This window comes from Lonchura striata, chromosome 1 (genome assembly GCF_050655825.1).
Source record: "Lonchura striata isolate lonStrDom1 chromosome 1, ASM5065582v1, whole genome shotgun sequence".
Classification (NCBI taxonomy): Eukaryota; Metazoa; Chordata; class Aves; order Passeriformes; family Estrildidae; genus Lonchura; species Lonchura striata.
Genome location: NC_140703.1, coordinates 16,845,677 through 16,862,653, shown reverse-complemented (window position 1 = coordinate 16,862,653; position 16,977 = coordinate 16,845,677). Strand labels below are relative to the sequence as shown.

The 16,977-nt window shown below is 36.6% G+C and overlaps 1 protein-coding gene across 6 annotated transcripts in view; it reads left to right on the top strand.

Moving 5' to 3' along the window:
- EPHA6 (EPH receptor A6) overlaps positions 1-16,977 on the top strand; it is a 383,007-nt gene that overhangs the window by 52,606 nt on the left and 313,424 nt on the right. Inside the window, exon 1 of one of the 6 annotated variants that reach the window (XM_085590241.1) lies at positions 7,637-7,770. The exons of the other annotated variants lie outside the window; for them this stretch is intronic. The gene's annotated coding sequence lies outside the window, so the exon portion shown is untranslated. Of the gene's footprint in view, positions 1-7,636; positions 7,771-16,977 lie in introns of those variants that run through there. 6 annotated transcript variants of the gene reach the window in all.

The following is a 16,977-nucleotide window of genomic DNA, read 5'->3' as shown; positions in this document are numbered from 1 at the left end:
AAATTGTTTTATAAGTATTTAATATGCACAAGGACATATTTTCTGTCAAATGAATCACAGGAACACTATATTTAATTTAGCCTTACAAAAAGGGTTACTGACATCTTATCCTTAGAATCATAGTAAAAAAAAACATCCTACAAGATAAGCAGTGTAGGTGATAGACTGCACAGCATTCTAAATAAATCACTGGGCCTCCACCAAGCATTCCAAGGATGCATCAGGATTGTTTTGGAAAGTAATCAGATAAATCCTGTTGGAAAACTGAGTGGAGAATAAGTTGTTTCAGGAATTTTCTCCTCACTGTACATAAATATTGATATTTATATGTGTATGCTAGTAGGAAATGCCATGGTAGTGGGTCTCATTAAGTCATGGACATAAGTAAATAATAACAAAACCATCAGTTTCTGCTATGTTAGATTGACAAATCTGTATATTTCTTGTTACTGTTGTTGTATTGAGGCAAGTAGTACCTTTCTTTTAGGCAGTTAATCACTTTTTCTCCATTGATTAATGTTCAGGTTTAGATAAAATAGCTTGAAAAGTATTCATCTTCATATCCAAGCTGAACAACACAACTACAGCCTTTTTTTTTTTTTTAATAATGGACATAAGCAAAAAACTGGAAGTACACTTGCTTTTTAGGCCCAAATTATGTCCCAGATAAAAACCCTTATAAAAACCCAAGCTGACTTGCAGTTGATGCTGCTCTGGAATATATCTTTACATGGATTTTATCTTCCTGCATCAGCTGTATTTCTCAAGAAGTGCAATGTCTCTCTGGTAATAGATGAACCTTTTAGTTTACTGTCTTCCATACCCTCTAATAAATCTAGTGAGGAACAAGCCTTCCTTTTGAAACACATTTGATTGGAATTTATTCAGGGGATAATTCCTCTGCCTACACTATGCTTAGGCATTTCAGCCTTTGAAGCAGCACTTGTCCTTCTGTGGGACGTTAGGGCTACTTGAAGGCTTGCAGGGGGATCCTTCCCACTGATCCATCACCCACCTGCTTCCTGACCCTGTGCTCTTCCATCTTTTCTGATGAGCTGCCCTCATGACTGACCTCTCCCTTCTGTACCAACAGATGTGTTATCAAACAGACCTGATGAAAACATCATATTAGGATAGATCCTTTCATTGTGATCAGATACTGTGACAGCCAACAGCAATGTAGCAGGAGTGAAAAATCTCTGAAATCCATCTTTTGCACTTTTGGCAATAAAGCAGTTTTTAGAGATGGCTGTTTTAAGGGATCTGTTGCTTTGGGCAAACATGGTGTTTTATGTGAAAATGCAAAACCTTCCCTCATATTCTTTGATGGTGAATGTGGGCAGAGTCCTCATTACAGACATTCCAGTGTTGTCCTCGACAAGCAGAAACAAAGTGATAAAATACATGTTTTCCACTCCCTAACCGCTGTTCTTACCCTGCCAACATTACATGAGATATAAATAAAAGGGGAAATATGCATTAAAGTGCTTTGCAGCATTGATTTATAGAGACTTGTACTTCTCCTTCTGTAAACTGTCACCCTGCTTGATGCAAATGGATGCAGGCTTTTTTCTTCTCTTTTTCAAATTCTATATCTTAGATGAAAGCTACTGGATGTATTTTTAATTCAGAAAGTGCCTTTTTGAAGTCCTGTCTGTGTTTCTCTTTAATCTCTTTTTATATTATTTTGTCTGGTTTTTCTATTTCAAATGTAAGTCAAAGTGAGGCAGTGTACATATTCTGTACTTTTACATGCTTCCAGCCCCTTCCCTACAGCTGTCTTTTCTGATACATTGATGAAGAATTTTTTTTCTTTACCTGCCCATATTTCTGCTCTTTTTAATCCTTGGATGTGTCAGTATAACTCTTTTTTATCTTCAAAAATTCTGTTCTTGCCCAAATGCTGTCATGTGCAGTAGGGCTCCTCTAAGTGTCCTCCCTTGTCTGCATATAGAGCTTTTCTTATATTCTCTTCTGTCCTTTAATCTGTTCTTTTTAATATGTTTTTTTCCAATTTGATAGCTTACTTCTTTTAGCCTAAGTAATTCATCACAGAAGACTTTTAATTAAAACTTTCCTACAAATGCTATGAACTATGTTCTGTATACAGATGTTACATATTTTGGTGGTTACCCCTTCAGTAGTAGAGGATAAAAACTTTGATGACTGTATCTGCGTTTGTGATCTAAATTTCAAACTGGAGCTGCTGTAGTTTCCATTATTTTTTCCTTTTTTTCCACAAAGTAAATTTAGCTTTCTATTTTTTCATACCATCTGGACAAATTTTCCTTTTGGTTTAGTAGCTATAAAATGTACAGTGTGGCATAACATTTTAATGCTTATTAAATATGTAAAATAGAACTGCCTTAAATAAAAGTAAGTTTCACTGTATAACCTTATCTTTAAATAGGTAGCTTTCCTTTGCTAACCTTGAGCTTAGCTTGAGTAGTTCCCACTGCCAATGGGCAATGTGGTACTGACATTATTAAATGAAAAAGGAATTTATTTAATAAGAAATGTTTCAGCACAAATACCCCATGGGCTGAGCTCTGGACCTCTGCAGTGAAAAGTTGCTCTGTTGAAAATGTGATGAGCTTCTGAGCACCAAGGTGTTTGCTGCTTCATACTGTGAGGAATTTTGCAAGTCAAGTTTATTTGAGCCTTTCTACTGAAACTAAACATTAAAGGTAAATGTAGGTAAATGTATGGCTCTCTTAAAAAAAAAAGTAGGTAAATATAAATAGAATATTTTAATTTTTAACATCTTGTATGGAAGATTCTACAGTAATTTAATTCACTGAAAACTAGGGTCACAACTCTTACTGACACCTCAGTTGATGCTAAATTTATTTGTTGTAGGACTAGGTAATACAGGCTGAGGATGCAAATTCATTCCAGAGAAGACAATGTGGGTATAGTTTATTAAACAAAGCAGATTTGTTATCAGCAGGCAAGCTTGACTCAGAGTGGAGGTCGTCTGAAAGCTGTGTTCTAGCATGAGATGCTGATCCTCTGGCAAAGTACACAGCCCAGACTTACAAAGCTGGATGAATGGCATAACAACTAAATTGTCAATGTTGGAATTGCAGCAGACTGACGTGGCCACAGTTTTATTCCTGTTAATGAACAATTAGGAATGAGTATATGATCAAAAGAGCAGCTGTCCTGGACAGAAACTATTCGTTTGGTGTCTGCTTCTTGGTGGGTGCATCTGAGAGATAAAAAATAATTTATTAACTACTTCTTCCCTTGTAAAAAAATAGTGTTCTAGTTCAGGTAACTGTGACTCTGTTGTTTACCTTGCCTTTCATAGCGTTTCTGCAAGGATAGAAGCAGGAGGAGAATTTAAAGAGTAAAGAATCATAGAATCCCAGAATAGTTTGGGTCAGAAGGGGCTTTAAAGGTCCTCTGGTTCAGCCCCTCTGCAGTGTGCAGGGTCATCTTCAACTGTGTTAGTTGGCTCAGAGCTCTGTCCAAGCCTGACCCTGAAAGTGTCCAGGCATGGGACATCTACAGCCTCTCTGGACAACTTCCCCCATGGTTTCAGTGCCTTCAGTGTGAAAAATTTCTTCCTCAGAACAAGTCATTGCTTAAATAAAAAGCAGATAACTGGGAAAAAGACCAAGAAAAGATCACCACTCCCTCCCCCATCAACCCATATCTGTCACCACACATGCACCCATCCAGGGGAAGAGTGCTTGTAATGTTCAAGGACATTACTGCTTCTCTTGTGGAAAACGTTTTATTTTCTGTCCAGAAATAAATGAATAAATAAATTTCTTCATTCAGCTCTAGTAAGCTAAAGTTTCTTTTAACCATATTCTTTCTTAATTGTAATTATACTTCTGTGACCAAGAAAATAAGGAAGTTTCTCAATGAAAAGCAAAAGTGAAGACATAAAGTGGCTTAGCACAAATTATGACAATAATGATAATGAAGATAAAAATGCATAGTCTGGCTAGTGCCTTTTCTCAAAGGAAACCAGATGATTTTTAAAATCCAGCCAAGATCAGTCTAAATGAATAAATAAGTGAATGAAATGAGTATTCAAGTAAACGCAAACTCTGTTTCATTGTCCAGTTCTGAGTGATGCAGATATCTGGGAGTAGCATTGTCTCCAGTAGCATGTGTTCTTTGGAGAAGAAAGCTGTCAGTATGATGGATTTTTTTAATGCTCTCTTCTTCTGCTCCTTTCTCATTGGATTGCCCTTCAATTTAAGGTTGTTAAAATAAATGTCCCTGTTTTGCCAACAACTTTGGCTGAACAAGTAGTAAATGCTTTGTCCATCTTAATAAACAAAAGACACGTTAGGGGTGTGAAGTACAGGCAAATTGCCAGTGTCATGATGTTAGTTTGTGTGTGTACCCCAAACGTCCTCTTTTATTACATTAGCAGATTAAGCTCTTTGAAAAATTTCCAAGGGTGAAATAGCTTATTTGTGAAAATGATGTCAAATTGATTGTTTGGGCAGATACATCAGGGATCTAAAAATGTGGCCATCAGCATAATCAGTTTGGAAGAGAAGGTGCAGCAAAAATATCTTTGTTTCTTCTTCCGACATTTACCTTGTTTGACTTGCTAATTTAATCACTGGTGCTGAAGCTAGGGCTCAGATGTTCAGTGGAAGAGGTGAGTGTTTCCCACTGATGTTGTTAGTTAAAATTTCTGCCTGATTTGAATGTAAATCATTAAGAAAAAGCCAACCAATCAAACAGGTTGGGGGCACTTCATTCTCCAGTGGGGAGGGGAGTGTGTTCTACTCATCAGGGGTATGAGTTTAATTAAGAGCTGCTGCATTAAGAGCCCCTGTAATAAAGTTCTGGTTTTCACTGGCTAAAAAGGGGATTTTGCCACTACTTCATGCATGGTTTTATAATGTGCACAATTATCTCAAGATAAAAACATTGTGGCTTGGCTTATGGTTGACCATCTTTGATTTGAGTTGCAGGTAAATTGATCTGTCTTGTTTACTTCAGAAAAAAATGCTTCTGAAGAGTGAAAACAAGGTGTTGTATGATTGTAAGCAGCATATCTGAACAGAGATATCCACATTAAATATTTCCTAACTTACTCTGTTGCCTCAGAGATGAAAATCATACACCACTTGGCTGGAGTTATTTGGTAATAAATATAACAAAGCCATGAAGTAGTTCTGAATTCATGATGTGGACCTGCATTAATTTTCTTATTCTTCAGTGTAGGAAGGAGTATTAAATTCACTGCACTTAGAAATACAATTTTTGTTGGTAAAGGGAGGGATGTAGATGTTGAGAAGTGAATTACTTTCATGCAAGGAAATCATGTTTTGCCTTAGACTGAGAGAATCAATAACTCACAATCCTTCTTTGCTATTCAGAAAGGCAAAGCTTACTGTTAGTCACTGAGTTATTGTACCTTTAGAACTTCAGGCATTTTCTCAGGACTCAGATGTCATTTGTTAAACATACTGGCCAGGATTTCTGATGCAGGCAGAGATGCAAAGTATATTAAAGTCTTAAGGAGCTGGTGTAGAAGGAGGAGCCTGTGGTCTTTCAAAAGTGTTCAGTCCAAGTCTTCTCAAAATTCTCTTAGGAATCTCTTGATTTTTCTTTTTCAGAATTGAAAATTAAAACTATAAATACTTGAAATGTTTGATAACCTACACTGACCCTGTATCTAGAACCTGCAAGCCCAGTGATCTTCCATACACCCAATACAAACCTAATTACTAAGCACTTTTTTCCAAGAATTAACAGACATGCTGTGGAACTTACTAATGTATAATTTAGACCAGTTAGCACACAATGTGTGTGGAATAACGAATGGACTTTTCTTATTCATACTGTGATGATATACATTTCCCTGGTGCTCATCCTGTCATTAATTCCAATACTACATGCTAGGAAATGAATTTTAATTATACAATAACTTTTAAGATGGCAGTCCTCTTATTGGTATCCTAGCTTTTCTTTCTCTCTTTCCTCTATTTAAAAAAAGAAAAAGAAAATTGTATAACACAATATATTTTATCTAAAAATTTGTATATTATGCTTAGACAGAACTTGCTATTTTATTTCTCTGCTTACTTATTCCATCTATTCATCTTATTAATAAAATATTAAATAATACATCTTTGCTGACATACTTAGTTTCATTGTTTTGCTGATATTCCTATGGACTTTTATTTCAAATAACTATCAAAACTGTTTAACATGAGTGAATCCTATTCCAGTAGCTAAATAGTATCCTTTGGGTAAAATATCATAGCTTCTTCCAGATTTAAAGGTAAATTTAAAGGTTGATTTGCTTTCTATGTCATCTTGGTAAAGGAAGCAAGGAGAGGGGCCTTAGCCTGGAGTTGCAGACACCAGGATATTGCATAATCCATATGGGAGAGGGTGTCCAAGTGCTCCCGTTTAACAAATCCTGTGGCCTTATCATCCACGGGTGGCCCTACAAACACAGATTCTGGAAATCACTGCTATAAAAGCAGATTGCTTTTTATTTGTTAGCTGTGTTCCAGAACAAGTTCTGCTTTCAAAGCCTTGAGCTGTCAGGCACTCTGAGATCATGATTAGGTCCACAATTTCTTTGTTGCATCCAAAGCTTTGCCTTTCTGGTGCCTTTGCTAATGAAGGGTGTATTTTTTTTTTTTTTTTTTTTTTTTTTTCCCGTGCTCCTGGCCTCTCACTGCCTGTGTTTAGTTTATTTGTGCTTTACCAGTAAGGAAGCAGGAGCCTGCTGACTTCAAGAAAATCCTTCACAAGAAGGTTCAATGTGGCTGTTTTAACCCACTCCAGTTATTCTTACTTACTGTCTTAAGTAATTAAGAAACTTAATGTTGGGTGTAATCTGGGTACTATTGCCAGTGAGCCCTGAAAATTTCTTATTTTCTAATAAAATACTGGAAATACAGAGCTTCTGACCATGTCACTCTGTAAGCACCGAGATGAGCTTTGCTTCCTATCACAAATCCAGTATGCACTTTTCCTGTCCAATGAGCTTGAGCTCCATACCCTTGCTCATGTATTTTCCAAACCTCATTTTTCTCCTTGTTTTGTGTTTGAGTCTCACTGTTTGGAGAGTAGCTTGTTACCATGACACCTTATTTTGTACTTTCTAATTGGATCTGTAGTGATTTGCTAATGTTAATACTTCAGGTATCAACAGGCACATACTTCAAGGGGAGTATTAGGTTATTACTGGAGGCAAGCTTTTTCAGAAGTGTGGAATTATGAATGTACAGAATAATAATTGTTTTGAATTTGTAGCTTGCATTATTTGTCCAATTCTGTAGCTCATGTGAGACCTGTAAGCCTTCGAACTTGGTTAGTGAAACAAGCTGTACTGATTTTGTCAGGATTTCAACAAACTCCATTTAGCACCATGGCAGTTGTACTGCTGTGAGGGGACAAACCATTAGAAAGAGAAGGGGCTCATTTCCCCTTTCAAAAGTACAACAGCCTTGTAGATCTAAAGTTCCTACATATCTCCTGAAAGCTGAGACTCACAGAGGAGCAATGCAGGTTTTTAGAGTCAGTGCACAGCTGCAGTGATACCACCCCACGTTATGGGTCTGATTTGCTGATGAGCTGCAGCTGGGGGATCCTATCAGGATCATTGCTTGCAGCTGCCCCTGCTGTAAAAACAGAAGTGAGGGAACAAAGGAGACTTAAGATGTGTGTTGAATTCAGGGAGCATTTTTTTATGTACTGAGACATGCATTTAGAACATCATTTTTATAAGAGGAGAAGCTGAGCTTTCATTCTTGGGGAACTTCTTTAGTGCAGGTAAGTCAAATGATTGTTGTTTAGAGTGTTGTGTTTGCAGGTGTCTTTCTCCTAGGCTGTGCTCTGTGTTTTAACTTTTCTCTGTGTGTAGGTAGCTTCCCAGCCCAGTTTTCAAGATGCTTCTATGAATTTTAATCTCAGTTTAGTTACATGACCCACTTGTGAGTCACATAAGCATTTTGCTGGTAAGCCTAGCTGAAGGTCAGGTGCCTTCAGAAGTTATGTGTTTTTATATCCTGTGAAGATACATCAGCATCTAAATCCTTCCTGTCCCACTTTTTTTTTTTTTTTTTTTTTTTTTTTTTATTATTAAGGCTGTAGTAGTGGTTGTGTACCGCAGTTCATTAGATCAGTCTGGATCCATCCTGAATAAATGCCTAGTAGAGTTCTGTCCTTGCTTCATAGAGTTTACAATCTAGTTCTGGCATAATTCTCCTATCCTACCTCCACAGAGAAGATTTTTTTTTTTCTCAGTCGCTTAGTGATTGGGAATTTAAAAGGCCCTTTTTTGATGTGAAAGGCTGAATTCCTGAAGCAATTGCTTTGCTTGAAGACTGTGTGAAGTTCAGGTAGGAGTGGTTGATCTATTGTGTGTAATACAAGCAGGCATTACCTCTGTTGTCAAAGCTCCTGAAATGATGTGAATGTCCCTATTTAATTAGTGCTGTCATATTATTTTGCCTGTTCAACCTGCTTTTCTTAGCTAGATAGTTTGCCTTAGCTATTGTCAAAAGTCTTTTAGATGGCATAGAAAGTTCAGCCCTGAATTCAGTCAAACCACACTGTTCTACCTAATTCTTGGAGTCTGAAGTTTCCTTGTGCAATTTAGCAACTCCCTCCTGCCAAACCATGCTGGTAGATTTTAATCTACTAAAAAAGCTTTGTAAAAGCACCTCTATAAATCTCTCCTGCCCCTCAAAAAATTTCCCTCATCTCCCACCTGCCAAACCATGCTGGTAGATTCTAATTTACAAAAAAGGCTTTGTAAAAGTACCTCTGTACACGTCTTCTACCCCTCAAAAAATTTCCTCCAGATACCCATTTCTCTGTTATGAATAAATACTTTCTAGCAATGCATTATTAAAATATTTTCTGTACAGGGTTAACTGAGGAAAGGTGTTTGACTGTTTTGAGAGAAAGAAGAGGTAGAAATGCTGAGTTTTGCATTGGGAAGACCTGAGATGGCTGGACTGAGGTGCACTCACAGGTGTAGGATTGGGTATCAGATTGAAAAATCAATTTTCATGCTTTTAATTCTTTATTTGTGAAGCAAAGGGCTCATGAAATTGTCTTCATCGGAGCATTCCATGTAGGTTCTTTTGTTTTCTGGAAACTGTCTGAACTTCAGAATACTTGTAAAATTTTGATATGTCACAGTAGTTTTTCAGATCTCATCACAAGCTGTGTTCCCACCATGCTGAAGAAGCCCAGTTGGGGAAATTAGGAAAATTCATCTTGTTTTGTGAACAATATTTCAGCAAGATGATTCTTTGCAAAGAAGTAATAGATTTCTAAAGCAGTGGTAACTGCTGAGTGTTTTCTTTGTGATTTACTGACTAAAAATCTCTAACAGGGTGGAGATAGTTATTTGTCATAGTGGCAACTGAAAAATAATTTGTAGAAATTAATATAAAAATTTTTGTGCATCATTATAACACTTGGATAGCTGACGTAAAAAGTCCTATGTGGATAATTGGCAGAAAATAATGAAGATAATCTAAATGACACTCCAGTCCTGTAGTGTGTGAGTAAGAGATGTTTAAGAATTAGAATTTAAAACTAATGGGAAATTTGAGTAGTTGAGCTACCTAGCATATTAAAATTCTATAAAAGATGAAAAGACTGAGCAGTGAGTATGTTCACATAATTAAAGGTTTCCAAAAAATGTAGAAAAAACTCTTTGCATTTATGTGTTTTAAATATTTAAGTATTTCTGCAAAGAAATATAATTTTCCATGGTTGAAACAGTGTTTTCAAATTAAAATTATTCCTCATGTTCTTCTAATTTAGTTTTTTTTCAGAATCAACCTAAATAAGCAGGTTTGAATTGAATATTTTCTGAAAGTAACTTTTCTTGGTTAAGAATTTTTTTTGTCCTCTTTCTAACCTTATTTTAATGCATACAGTGCCAGTAGCTTCTTCTGCTAAGGGCTCAATAATTATGGGACAAGTTTCTGAAGGAAACTTGACACCAAAAAATAAAAAACCTGAAATAAAACGCTTCTCCTTACACAGTTGTAGGGAAAACTTACATCAGAGTTATCTGTCTTTGCCTGTGCCTCAACTTTTCTTACAGTTCAAGTAGGGATCTTGTGTTCTTAGAAATCTAATTTGGTTTTTATGTCCCTAGGGATGACTTCTATGTGTTATAATGACATACAGCACAATAATAGTAAAGTATTTTTATATCAGCACTTTTTTTTAAATGTGAGTAGCCGTTTATTATTCTCTTTAGTATGCATGTATAAGAGTTTGGGAAACTTTCTGAAGGTTAAAGCAAAAACCTAAAGAAGTTGGGTGAGGCACACACCCTCCAAAACTCTTAAGTTTTGAAGACTTCCAGTGTTCAAGAGGACTCTGTAGTCACTACTGTGAGTTATTTACTCTTTAACACCATTGGGTTCTCAATAATACTGTCAGTAGATATTCCCAATGACTTGGCTCTGGGGTGCACTGCCAGAATAATCAGAAAAGACTGGTTTTGTTGGTAAAATAGGCAACAGCTTATGAATCCCCTGAAGGATTGCTTGAAGGAGTTATCCTTCATCTACTTGCTGCTCTGGAATTTCACATTTGGTCTATGTTTATATGTTAACAAGTCCAATCTAGAAGTCACACTTCAGGGCAAACTTTTGTGCTATTGAAGTTAGGACAAAATTTGCATTTACTGTCTTGGTGTGAGGGTGTGTTATTTCATCTAGCATTTTAGCGAGATGCATCCTATTACAGAAACATAAGTTGTATTTCAAATAAACATCAACAGATGGATTTAATACCAGACTAATAAGAGAATAAGTAACTTCCTAGATATTTCTGACAGTGAAAATTGGCTCAGCATTGAGTTGAAAACTTTCAAGTCAGTACTTTACTTTTTTTTGCTGACAAACATACACTCAGTATTGGTACTGTGACTCAATCCCTGTGAGATTCAAAGTGTTTACTATTTTATTTTCAACCCAAATGTGCTGTCTAGGAGGGTTTTATGCTATTTTACTACAGAATTACAATGTTAAGTCTTTCTGAGTATTAGCTTATTCCATATTTGACTTCAATATTTCTTAGATATTCTAAATACAAATCATGTAGAACTGGACCCCAAAAGGTAGTTAGTGTTAAAATTTGCTTATTGCATTTCTGTGTTTGCACTGGGGTGACCTGCAGAAGCTAAATATTCTCTGTCCAGCAGCTAAATACCAAGGCCATGTAAATGTTCCTGGTATGGATTTTGATGCTCTTATCACCTCTTGAAAACTTTGTGTTGTCAGCTTCTCAAATCAATTTTATCTTCTAAACCTCATCAGCTACTCTGATAGTCAGGATTTCACCTCTACAGTTTTTAATGATTGGGATGAGGATTTCTGTGGCAGCTGGTAGGCATGAGGCAGCAATTCCTGTTACCAGTTGTCACCAGTTTCAATGAGGGTTGCATGCTCTGATGGCTGTGACTTCCCAAAACTCCAATGCTCAGTCTCTCTTGGGTTGTGCCCCACCTCCATTGGGCTCCTAGCTGCAGTTTAATGTTCAGATCCATTACCTGCAGAACATCAGGCTGCCCCAAGAGCCCTGTGTCAATCCTGCTACAGCTTTCTGTTGTATTAAAAAATTTAAACATGGAATACTTGAGCTGCCGTTTATGGATGAGCCATTTAGGGCTTATTGAGTTTAAGTTATAAAGGATTCATAGCTTAATAAATTTCCATTTGCCTTACACTTTACAGTATGACATAAAGACAAGCTTCGAAGATGTACTGAACTACTCAAATCAATTGGGATTAAATGTAACAGAGTGATTTCATCGATTCACAATGTCGGTTTCTTACCACCTAATAAACTTTAATTTGCTTTTCTGTTGTTTTGTCTGCAAATGATCAATATTGAGAATATCAGGGAAGCTGCAGGGCTTAGAAGGTAGGTATTTCCTTGAGGGATTCAAACCTCTTTTTGTAGTTTTCTTGCCATATTGTTCATTAGCCTTTTGATTTGGTACATCTCTTTAATGCCTATAATTAGCAGTTAAGTATGCATAATGACTTCTAAAGATACCTGGAGAACTGTTAAGCTCCTTTGGGAGACTGCTGGTGAAAACAAGTAATAAATAGGGAAAAGGGGCCCAAAATAATATCAAAGTATCCTAGTATGTGCTAGGGACAGTTATGAAATACTGTGCTAGGGGTGAGATGTTACTGCAAAAGGATGACTCTTTTAGGACTTTGTTATTGGAATTGTCCTCAATGGGGCTATTTGTAAAGAGACCAACTTCTTAAAGAAATGTTGAGATGGAAGATGACTGAGTATAAAAAAGTTGAAGGATTTGATGTCTGTTCAGGTTGGTTGCATTTGTGTATTGCTTTAAACCTGCCTAAATTTCATTCTCAAGGTTTTTTTTGAGAGGAAAGGAATCTGTGGTCAAACTCTGGTGTTGTTACCACAAATACACCTCCTTCTTGTAATAAATGTTTTTCAGCTCCTTTGTATTTCTGTTAAACATATCTTTTTGGTTTATTAGGATAATATGTGGGCTGCAGCTTTCTGGTTGTCTTTAATATATGAATTGGCTTTCTGTGTTATTGTGTCCTGTTATAACTTAGTTTGTCCCAAATGAGCCAACATGTACTTCTAAATTTCTTAGGATTTTTATTATGGAGAAGTATTTTACCAATTTTGTCAATTGATGTTCAAAAGAGCTTTAAAAATCTAGTAGTAAGAAAAGAGTGGACTATATTGTAAAAGAAGAATGATCTTGAAGCACTTTTTTCAAACACTGGCCTTTCTTGTGTTTTGACTATAAACATTGATTTTAAATATTTTACAGTAATTAAAATTAATGTAGACTTCTAAGACAGTACTTATTAACTATTTCTTAATGTGTTGATTCTAAATCTGCAGATATCTCAGTAAAATTTAAAATAATTCTGTAGAAAGTTGGAATGTAAAGATGGAAAAGACTGCATTAGCATGCCACTTCAGTACTAATTACACTTTAATTACTGTTGCTATTACACCAGTTTCAGGAAAAATCATTTTTAAAATAAAACTGCAGCTTTATCAATATTCAGCAGTATAATAACTTTACAGGAATGAAAAATCCAAGTTGAATATTTACCTCTTAAATTTGTGACCTCTAAGGGAAGGCTTTTTGCTGTTGGATACTTTAATGTGAGCGTTTGAACTGTAGTTCTTAGGTAAAATAATGATACTTCTCCTATACAGGGGAAGTATTTGTATTTCCCCTGAAAAACTGCTACAGAAAGGGAGATAGGAATAGCAAAATCCTGTCTTTTATTTCAGTGTGATGTATCGAGGATCAACAGTGGGGCACTGGAAGTCAGTTCCCTGGTGGATATGGCAGAGGGCAGAAGTGGCACTGCTTGACTTCTAGTGTTATTCTCCACTCCTCCCTGGTGAATTTAACTGGGTATTGATACAGGTTGTTAGGGATGTTATACAGCTGATGAGAGAAAATTAGTGTTTTTATTCTTGGTTATCACAAAACATCAGCTATGAATATGTATTTAATATTAACTTCAGAGAGACAAGCAGGTTCTTTAGGTCCCAAAGAGGTAATGGCAGCATAGGAGATATCGGTAGATTAAATAGGCCTGGGGATGTTTATTGGAGTAACTTGCAGCTATTTTGGAGTGTCTTGGCCTCTGGAAGAGGGTCACTGTGTGCACACTGCATATTAAAAAGGGCCTGTGGAAAGGTTTGAATTTTAACACTGAAAACTGTGCCTGGTAGATACCTGGGGAGTTGTCCAGATCACAGAATACTTTGAGCTGAGGGGGGAGTCACAAGGATGATGAGTCCAGCTCCTGGCCCTGCACAGGACACCCCAGGAATCACACCCTGTGCCTGAGGGCATTGTCCAACCACTGCTTGAACTCTGCCAGGCTGGTGCAAAATGTGCAAGGGACCATTCCCTATGGAACAGTACAATAAAACATTGTTCAAGACTATTAATAGACAATAATGGCTCCATCATATACCAGTGCCTGGCCTTTTTCCTGGACACTTCATTTTCCCGTTGACTGACTTTCTGGAGTGTAGACATGATGAACTGACTTTTAAGCTGAACTGAATAAGCTGATTGTATTGCTAATTGATCAGGGGAAATTTTGCTGTCCTGGGAAATCCATGAATCAGGTTAGACAATTAGTAGCCCAGCTGAAAGGCACCAGGAAAAGGGGCTGAAGCAATGATGTGTAAGGAGCAGCTGGGGACTGGAGTGGAGCTTGTGCAGCTTCTCTCTGCCTGGAAAGGAAAAGCTCAGGGGACTCAGTTGCAACAGGAAAGTGACCATGGGCCTGTGACAGCGGAATTTTAATTGCACAGCAGTTTTTCACTGTCAAACTCTAAATCAGGTGTCGGTGGGAGTTAGTTGGATGCCCATCCCCAGGGATGAGCTGAGAGAGGCTCCAGGCATCTTCTGTATTTGCTGTATATTTGCTTTTATATATGCTGGGTAGATAAGGTGGTAGTAGGCAACTTCCAGATGTTCCTTTTTTCCCCTTTTTTTTTTCTCCTCCCCTTCTTTCTGTCTCCACATAGCCACTGCTTTTCTGCATCATGGTGAACTTTCTAAAAAAGTAGCAAAACTGTTGCTCAGTATACTGTGCTAGGTTGTAGAGAGGGGATAACTGTATTACATTAAAAAGTACTGCTTACTGTGATAAATGAACTGCTTGAGATTTGCTGAACTCATGCTGAGTAAGGCCTTTCAGGCAAGCAAAAGAGACACTTTTCAGACACTTTTCATCTGTAAAGCTAGATATTGTTAAATATATTTCATTCTGGACTGTAAACTTGCATGTGTGCAAAGCTGGACCCCCCAGTGTATTAGACTGAAAATTAAGGGGGAACATGTTTTGCAGTACTAACTCTGGGGTTTTGAGTAACAAGATGATAGCAGCTCAATCTTAGAATAAGGGAAAAGTGCTTCTGTAGCTTTGTCAGTGTTTTATGAGCTGTTTGCTTGTAGTTGTGGTTATTTTAGTGCAAAGAAATCAATCACAAGGCATTGCTGATTGCACCTTTTAAAAACTTCATTGCACTTATAAAGTACAGCTTGAAATACCTTCTGTCATTAATACTGAAATAAAATTAGCTAGCTAAAATGAGATTTCTCTGAACCCCTATCAGCTGTAGAGTGTACCAAATGTTTTTGTTTTTTTTTTTTTTTTTGGGGGGGGGGTGGGGGGGGAGTGTGTTTACTCAAATATTTTACCATTCAGAATTTGTGTTGAACAGAAGGGATTTGTTTGATTCTTTTTTTTTTTACTTTTTTTGAGCAGGTTTGCTTTAAAACCATAAGCTTCACTCTTCTGTTTTATCATCAACATGTTTATTTTAAAATGTTACCAGAATAAACCATCATTTAGTCCCAAATAGTAACTCTATTCCATAACTCCTTAGCAAATAACATAAACTCCTAAAAAGCACTGGGATGTTTTCGGGGTTTTTTGTGGGGGATATCCATATGATTTCAGCAGACATGTAACATAACAAATATTTGGATTAAAAATGAATTTCACACTTTCTTCCCCATCCCAGATTACTTGCACTGTAAACTCCTGTTATGGTTTGCAGTATTTTTATTGGATATTATTCTTTCTATGAAGAGAAATCACAATTGACTGGTAATGGTAATGAAAACTCTTGAAGTAGGATTTCAATAACTAAAAGGAAATGGTTCTAGATTTATTTCCTGAGGGCTTCCCTTGTGCATTTGCCTGTACTGGAGAATAAGAAATGCAAATTATGGATTTCTGTAACCATTTTGCAATTTGACTGTCATTGCTAAAGACATATTTTGGTTTTCATTACTTACAAAATTTCCATAATTGGAGGAAGTAATTCTAGAATCAGTAGCTCTCTGTTAGCAGCAGCAGCTGAAGATGATTACTGGGGAGTAGAGCGATGTGAAATGGAGCAGGGAAATTCAAACAGCCATTGAGAAATTCTATTTGTGGCTCATCTTTTCTTCTATATTCTGTTCAGGAACATTTATTTTAAATAAAGGAGCGGTAAAAACATTTTGTCATTCTGTGGAGCTATGGTTGATGCCTTACTTGGTAATATAAATCCTGCACTAAATGTACCTTGAAAGTCCTATTTGTGTTTTGCCATTGGAAAGTACCTTTTGAATGGACTAGAAATAAATAAGTAGCTGACATCTGAAGGTATTTTTGTTTAAAATGAACAGTAAGGAATATATATATACTTACTCCTGAAATTGTAGACTATTTAACTTGTGGAGGGATGCAGGAGGCCAGCAATTTAAATAAAATTTTTATATTTTAGTATATTCTTGAAGAGTAAGCCACAGTTGTGAACTGCATCACTACAAAACATGAAAAATAACTTAAAAAAAAAAGTTCTTACTAAAGTTATTATCTTTATCATGACTGTGTATGAGTCATGAATCTGGAAGCTGGGCATGAGCTGCCCACACTGCTTTTGTTAACACAGTAAAAGATCTAATAAAAGAGTAGTTTTTAGTGTAAGCTTTGCGACTGAAAAGAGTTGTGGGACAAGCACCCCTTGATGAACACTGGGAAACTATTGCTCCATGAAAAAAATTCGGGCTTGTTTTCTGGTTTTCCACTTGAGTGGTAGAAAAATCAATCAGGCTATCTGTATTTTATCTGCTTGGTTTGTTACAGCCAGTCCCAAAGCCACTTTGAATATGGGTTTTCTTTTTAATTTAGAGCAAAAATTACAAATACTGAAAAGTAATGTGGCCTCATATTGTCAAAGGCAGCAAGAGTTTGGTTTGCAGAGCAACTTGAAATGTCTGCTTGAGCAAATTCTGCTCAAGTTTTGAGCTGAGCTTCACCACAGTTTTGAGATCTTCACTTGAATCTTATGAAAATCTCTCTGAAAGTATGAATATTATCCCAGACTAATATGAGACTTTAGAACACTGCTGTTATTGTGTACGTTTTGGTAATTTTATGCACAAATGCATATTTTGATATGCCCTCAAGA